Source organism: Podarcis filfolensis (assembly GCF_964270895.1).
Source record: "Podarcis filfolensis genome assembly, chromosome: 16".
NCBI lineage: Eukaryota > Metazoa > Chordata > Lepidosauria > Squamata > Lacertidae > Podarcis > Podarcis filfolensis.
This window is the reverse complement of record NC_139620.1, coordinates 1,565,645-1,574,074: the sequence shown is the minus strand read 5'-3', so window position 1 is coordinate 1,574,074 and position 8,430 is coordinate 1,565,645.

Sequence of the window (8,430 nt, the reverse complement as noted above, 5' to 3'; positions counted from 1 at the left end):
GAGACCTTTTATGCAGACTTCGCAAACAAGTCATTTGTGGTTGATTAGTCTTATCCCAGGCTCATTTGTTTTCTGGGGGGCTTTTCAGTTGCTCTTGGTTATTGCAAGCTGATGCCTCTCTTGCTGTCCACGTGATGAAGACCACAGAAGACCTGCTGAGATCAGATAAACATGTTGTCCTCAATGTCTCATAGAATCTGTGATTCTAAATAGGCAATTATTGTTCTTCCTAACTATCAAATTAAACATGATGACTCCTATTTTCCACAAAGTCCCAAAGGAGCTTCAGTACTAATCACCAGCAAAACCATGCACAGAAGAAGGAAGTATGCTGTTAATAAACCTTGTATCATTCCATGCTGGGGCTAGAGACAGTCAGGGCTCTTGTCAGTTTGATCATTGATACTTTATCTTGTGCAGTTTGAGCTGTGTATCGACCAACTGTGTGTCCATTCAAGCCATGCTTGAAGATAATGAGTATGAATGGGTGTGGAGAAGAATTTTTTTCTTGCAAGTTAGTGGCATTTCTAGTATTAGTACTAGTGTTTTTCCCTCAGGTAGTGTGCAAGATTCCAGATGTCAAATGTGGCACCAGTGACCCTCTTCCTATTCTTCATAAGTTCCACCATCCAGGAGATCTCACCATTGCTGGCATCGTGTCTATGATGTACATGTTTTCCAAACCAATAACGTTCATGGAATGTCCCTCAATGGACCTCTTTGATGGAACTTTGTAAGATTTTCAAACTTTCCATTATACGGATCACCAACGTGGCACCTGGGCGGTATGCATGCACCCCCAGAGATCTTCCCTGGTGCCCACAGGGTTCCCCCCTTGCTCCACTGAAATTAATCTTGAAAGACGCCTTGTATTATAGCCAATAGAATAGGTTGCCCTATGTGTTTGGTATGTGTTTCAAGTTTGCAAATGGGACTATGGCTCTCCAAAGCTTGGGTTGCCTGATATATTAAATAGCCTGTCCTATGAATCTCATGGAGGTTTGTGGGGTTTCCATGAGTATCTGGTTGGCCACTGTGTGTCTGAGCTCTGGAAAAGATGGATCTAAAGTTAAAACCTCTACAAACTGGGATTACCATCAAAGGAGTGATTCAACTAATGGTGTTGCAGGGACCTCCAGTGGTGATCTTAACTTCTACTTGCCTCTGAGTGTCTTGGACACAAAATATTGAAATAATTTGCATTCAACACACTAAATTTGCCTTAAAAATAGTTCGCTATCCAACAACCAGCTATAGATTATAAATAGCCACAGTCCAAAATGATCATCGATATTTGGAAGCACAATTATGTAAAAAGGGGAGATGCTACCCTTACTAGTAAACTAGCTAAATTATTGAGTCGTAAAACTCATATTATTTTTCAAGGAGAAGCAGCTCAGATGAAACATTAGCCCATGTTCTCTCCTGATGTTTAACACCCCCCCCCCAAAATAAGGACATAAGATCCCAATTAATCTCCCCAGAACTTTCTCTATTCTATCGAAACTTAGCTAAATTTTGTATTTTGATTTTAATGGCAACCTCCAACCCTAAGATCACAGAAAAATTATATAGAAATATAGAAATAGAACCTCTAAGTGGTTTACAAGGAAATAAGGTAGCACAAAGTTCACTATTGTAGCCATCAAAACTAGGCCACTGTTCTTAAATGGAAGGTGAGGTATGCATGGAGAAAAATGGTCCATTTTTAACTATTTCTGATAGTTCAGGGATTCTGCTCACTCTCATTTTATAAGGTGCAATTTGTGTGCATGGATATGTTTTTAGAAATGAGACAATATCAAATTCTGAATCCACCGGTGCCATTCTGAAAACCAACGCTAAGAAATTTGAATCTCCAAAATATGACGGGGGCAGGCGACTTTCAATGAGAACTTTGCAAACAGGTTCTCTCAAAATAGTATTGGGTGGCTGATCCCATGTGACAAAAGGCCAACTGTGCATGAAAACATTTCTTCATCCTTGGGATGGAAATAATTTGTAAATCCTCCAATCCTCTCATTTCAGGGTCATGCTACAGATCTACCAGCATGTCCTGGCACTGATATTTGCTGTAGAGGAGATCAATGAAAATCCCAAGATTTTGCCTAATCTCACCCTCGGCTTCCATATCTACAATAGTTATTTCAATCCAAGATGGACCTATCAGGCCTCAATGGAGGTCTTCTCCACCCAGGGCAGATTCATCCCTAACTACAAATGTGATAATGTCAACAATCCAGTAGCTGTCATTGGGGGGCCCATTTCTGAAGTTTGTCTCCACATGGCAGATATCCTGCGCATCTACAAAATCCCACAGGTATGGCGTGCACCAGAGCATGGGAGTATAACAAGTAATTTTCACTTGTGTTTTGGTGATTCGAAGTATTTTTCGGTGGTTTTCAAGGTCAGTTTGTACATTCAGAAAAATTAAGTACTGTATATATCCTTGTCTTCAGAATACAGATTATTTTAATGTGTTGAGCGATCAGTAGAGAAGGGAATTAAATGTTTAAATGTAAAAGGGGAAAGGATCAGCCTGATCTTCTCATAGACATTGAGTCTGAAGAGGTCCACTGCTCCTGGGAAAGCTCCACTACTTAACTTATAAGTTAGCTATATATGTCACTCCCAAGAAACCTGTCTTAAGGACTTACATTTCCTCTTTGCCTTGTATATTTCAAACTCAGAGGAGGGATTTGGAAGGAACTGTAGGTTTTCTCCAGGGAAAAACTGTAAATAAGCAGCAATGTTTGTTAATGTACAAAGAAGTACAAAGTTCTCTTTGCTTATCTTGTACACCTTCATATTATGGAGGTGAAGTTCACATGGGAAATGAAGGTCTGATGTTTTTGAGGAAGGTATCCTTCAGCACTTTTTCAGAATGGGAGAGTAAAGGCAAGAATGAGAGAACAAATTTTTAAGAATAGTTTTATTATTATTTTTTAAAAAATAAGTGATTCTGCAAACTGCAATGTTTTCAGACAAGATCTGATGACATTATAAATAACGTATATACACTTATAGATCACTGTCAGACAAATCCAGACATAAAATAAACCCAAAACAAATAAACCACAGGTATGAGAAGGCTTTAAAAGTAGCAACTAGAACCATTTATAGCATAGAAATGATAGTTAAACAAGACAAGCTTGCAAAAAAATGACCCTCATTTTACCAAGTAGAAGCAATTAAAGTATTCAAATATCCTGAGTCCTTGGCCATGTTCCTCCTTGCTTGGAAATGAAATCAAGTCAGACTAAATGAATATGGTTCTATTTTGTGATCTAAATATGAAGCGTTGCTTTTGACCCTACTCTCTCCAAGCATAGCTGGGGAAGCATAGCAGAAATGGGGAACATTTTCCAGCCCAAGGACCACATTCCCCCCTGAGCAACCTTTTGAGAGCTCTGCAATTGATGGTTGAGGTGAGAGGCAGAAGTGGTAGTGCAATGAATGTAAATGTTACCTTTGTACAGTAGGATAAGTCTTTTTACAGGCACTCCTCTGAATCTTCCTTCCAGACCTCTGTTGAAGGTGTGTAGCAGAGCTAGTGGGGTGGTTGTTCCAGGGCTAGCTTGAGAGCCTTGGCGGGTCATACTGTCCAAAGCAGGGTCTGAGGTGTCCTAATCCGGGTGTATATGAATGCTCAGCCTCTTTGTACCTCACAAACACATACACCTGAAATTCTCAGCAGCATTCAATAAATGCAGACTTCTTAATCAAGGTTAAAATCTTCTTTAATGATTGGCATACAACTTCAACAGAATGAAACGACACAGAATTATCCCCCCCTCCCTTTTAATTTTGGAAATTTCCTGCTGTTTTGTCCTTCTTTCATTTCTTCAGCTCATATATGGCTCTGCTCCACTGACCAAGCAGACAACCCAGACCGTTTTCTACCACCAGATGTTCCCAGATGTGGCTCATCAGTATAAAGGGATTCTCCACCTACTGCTGCATTTCAGGTGGACGTGGGTTGGGGTGCTGTCTGTGAGCGATGCCAATGGAGAGACATTTGTAAGCAACATACTTCCCCAATTTGTCAAGAGAGGGATTTGCTTTGATTTCATTGAAAGATTCCCAGTAATGACTAACTCCAATGACATTGCTGTCATAGTGTCAGAAGGGATGGAAACAAGCAATATTGTCAAGAGAAGCACTGCTGATGCGGTGATCATTCAGGGGGAAATTGATACCATTATAATTTTGAGAATGTTTCACGAGTATTCACAACTTGAGGACACATCAGTAAAAGGAAAAGATAAAGTCTGGATTATGACAACTCAGATGGATTTCGCATCAGTTCCCTTCCAAAGGACTTGGGACATAGGATTATTCCATGGTTCAATAGTCTTTGCTGTCCACTCAAAGGAAGTGTCAGCTTTCCAGAAATTTCTCCAGATGAGAAACCCTACTTCAGACAAAGAATATGACTTTATCAAGGTATTTTGGGAAGAAGCATTTGAATGTTTTTCCCCGAGACCTATGGTCAACAGGCGGGATGGTGAGATCTGCACTGGAAGGGAGAAACTGGAGACTCTTCCTGCCTCTGTTTTTGAAATGAGCATGACAGGCCACAGCTACAGTGTTTACACTGCTGTCTTTGCTGTGGCACATGCATTGCATGTCATGCATTCATCGAGGTTCAAGCACAGAGCATTGGTGGATGAGGGAAGAATGAAGCTTCTGAGTCAACAGCTGTGGAAGGTAATGTCTTGAGGAAACTTATGCAGGAAACACCACCATATCTGGGAGAACAAAAAGTGGAATCCAGACAGCGTATAAAGCTGTCTATCAAGGCTATTTGCATCTAAAAGCCAAATCCCTTAAGAAATTGCATGCATCACTTGGCATTGCATTCCTTTTAAAAACTGTAAATAATAGTTGCTAGGATTTTAGCAGTGGTTCAGAGGGAATTTGATCATTTCTTCGTATCGATGGAAGCTAGTGTGTGTGCGTGGGTGTGTGTCTATGTAATAACTTTCATTAGAAGTGTCACACAGGAAGAAAGGATTTAGGCTAATCCTGGCTTCCTGTCCTCCAACTTTTCTGTCAACTCCAAGTGTCATCACACAGTTTTGCTCTCTTTTTTAAAAAAATAATTTTTATTAACCGGCCAATCACATCAAATTAAATCACATCACATAAATTCCGAATTACAAAGCCGAATTGTAAATTTTGTTGGGGGGACCCATATTTCAAGATCCCAAGGGGAATTCTAATCATCTTCTTGCTGCTGCGTTAATGTCCAAATCAGTCCAAATCAGTCCAAACAGAGTTCATAATTCTATCCAATCTTATCTTGCTGTTTCCACATCACATCTTGTTCATATATTTTCTCTTTTTTCTTTATGATCTCTTCTGATAGTCTCCTTAAGCCGATAAACACCAATAGTAATAATAATCCTGTGTGAATTTTCCGTTCTTCCAATCCTCAAATCGAGATGGTTTCTATATAACATCTCCTTCATAGATAACATCGCTCTTTCCATCATAATCTCGCAAAACTGTCGCTCTTAAGTCCCACTGAGGAGTTTAACCCACAATATATAAACAGCTCTATTTCTCTCTTTCTCCTCCCAGACTCAAGACCTCCGACAGAACTTCCCAATATGGCGACGGCATTTATAACTGCGTCATTCCAAAGCTCTTATACATTCCACGCTCTTCTTAAAACATGCTTTGGTTCGAAAGTTTATCTCCACACAGCCTTAAATCCACAGCTTAAGTCCTTAAAACGACATTTCTGACTCGTGAGGGGAGCGGATTCTTGTTTAATCACATAAGAAAAGAAAGGAAAGTTTTTCCCCCCTCCCCCATCAGTCATTTGCCATACCGTGTCTTGGCGTATCTTCTCATGTTTTATTCTTGTCTTGTTTTATCAGAGATCTCTTCTGTTAGCAGTCTTTACTCCCCGTTCTTCCTTGAAATATGTGCATTCGCTTCATCCAAATTGTTTCTTTTGAAGTTCTTGCAGCTAGTGGCGTGAATCAGGGACGGCGTCCAGGAGTGCCGAAATCCCACAGAAGGGCTTTGTGCCTAGTGCCCCCATCCCCACAAATTTGGGGGTGGTATAGCAAGGGCACAGCAAGCAAGGGCCGTCCCCCCCCACCATCCTGGGGGGGGGTTAGGGAGGCTAATTACTCCCATCATAGCCTCCAAATTACCTCGTGTGGGTCGGAGAGATGTTATTGTCAGCCATCTTCCAATGCGCCCCCTAGTGGGCCCCCCCACAGTTTTGCTCTCAGTCCTCTCACAGATTCCATTTTGTTAAGTTTATCTAGCAAACATGAATAAACAGTGGAAGGCCAATTATATTAAATCAGACCGTTGGTCTGTCTAGCTCAGTCTTGTTTACACTGGCTGGCAGCTCCTTGGGACATTGCCAGACCTACCTGAAGATGTCAGAGACTGGACCTGGGAGGCGCTGCATGCAAAGCACATGCTCTATCACCGAGTTTGCCTTTCCCTTGTTGTTGTTTAGTCATTTGGTGGAAGTTCAGTCAGTCCTACTGCACAGAAAGTAACTCCTAAAACTCAGGCAGATTTATTATGTCATGGCAACATCAATCTCGTTCTCAGCTGTAGATTAAACTATATCATTTGTTGTTGTTTAGTCGCTTAGTCATGTCCGACTCTTCATGACCCCATGGACCAGAGCATGCCAGGCACTTCTGTCTTCCACTGCCTCCCGCAGTTTGGTCAAACTCATGCTGTGTAGAGATTATTTATAGTTCACCCATTCTTTTAAGTAGGACCTAGAGATGGATGTGTACACCCTCCCCTTACTTATTCTTTTCCTCAGCCTTCAAGAGCCAGCTCCAAAACAGTTACTGGTCTATCCCCCCCTTCACAATATGCTTTATTCATATGAGTTGAATCCTGAGGAGCAAGTTGAACTCAAGAGCTACCAGATGCTGCTAGATATAAAGGCTATGTTCTACCTCCACAGTTGGAGTCCGTATGCCTCTGAATACTAACTGTTGAGAACCACATTGAGGACAATATTTTCCTCCCAGGCTTTCCATGGTTGGTCAGTGTGAGAACATGATGCTAGGCTAGGTGGGCCATCCTCTGGTATATCTGAAGTTCCACCAAAATACAGATTCATTACCCATATCCTTTAACACCCCTATCTTCTTGTTCTTATATTTCCTTCCAAAATTTAGCTCAACCATTTTGTAAGAAGAACCTCATTTAATAGCAGCTCTGGTGAAACAATTTCCTTCAATAAAAACGGAGAGTTAGAAACAGGATTTGATATCACCAACTGGGTGACATTCCCAAACCAGTCCTTCCTGAGAGCCAGAGTTGGAAAGATAGACCCCATGGCACCACGGGAAGAAACATTCACCATTTCTGAGAATGCTATTGTGTGGCCCAAGAGCTTTAATCAGGTAAAGGCCATTCAGGTTGTGCTATAGTCAAGCATTCTGTGGTTCACAGGTCGCTCTGGGAACCTTGGATTGAATTTTTTTGGTCAAATGTTTTCAGCAAGCATGTCAAGCAGGGAGAAATGGAAGGAAGGAAGGAAGGAAGGAAGGAAGGAAGGAAGGAAGGAAGGAAGGAAGGAAGGGAGGGTCGAGAAGTCTATTAGAGCACCCTTTGCAAATGTAAGTTTAGATGAACTGTGTTCTGCAAAAGTTCACAGACAAGTGATCATTTATCTGATTCAAGTATAATCTAATAGGCGCAGAAAAGGGAGGCTTGCTCCAGATTGCAAAATGAAACAAAATCCTCCTTGATTTCCAATAACCCTTGAGGTACAAACTTACAAAAATTAAAACATTCTTTTCTTTCATGTATGGACAGGCACAGCCCCTTTCTGTGTGCAATGACAATTGTCACCCGGGGTATCAGAAGGCCAAGAAGGAAGGGAAGCCATTTTGCTGCTATGATTGCTTTCCATGTCCAGAAGGGAAGATCTCAAACCAGAAGGGTAAGAAATATCATGCACACGGTTTGTCAGGGATATTGACATCAGGATATACAGAGAGTCATTTCCCTTGTGTCAAAAGAGTGGTTCACAATTTTACAGTGGTGGTAGCTGCTGATATGAATGAAGATGCAATCTGATAAACTGACATGTAGTCAGCATAGCCCAATCCAAGCCAAACCCTACCTGATGACGCCACCTGCGCAGCTAGTGGTTTACCTCCAGTATTTTCCTCTCTCTTCCTGGGCCACGACCTTCAACAGGAAGGAGTTATGAAAAGACCACCTGTGCCTCAAGGCTCTTTAGTTTTCTGCCCTGAGTCGCACAGCCCCTTGCTATACATTGAAGGTTGTTGTGGCAGTATTGTGAGTACCCACATGGATCAGAAGGAAAGGGTTGTGATGAGTGGGCTTTATAAGACACGGCAATTTCTCTGCCACATCCTGACCTGAATCTTTGCACCTGGAAGACATCACACATGATACATAAAT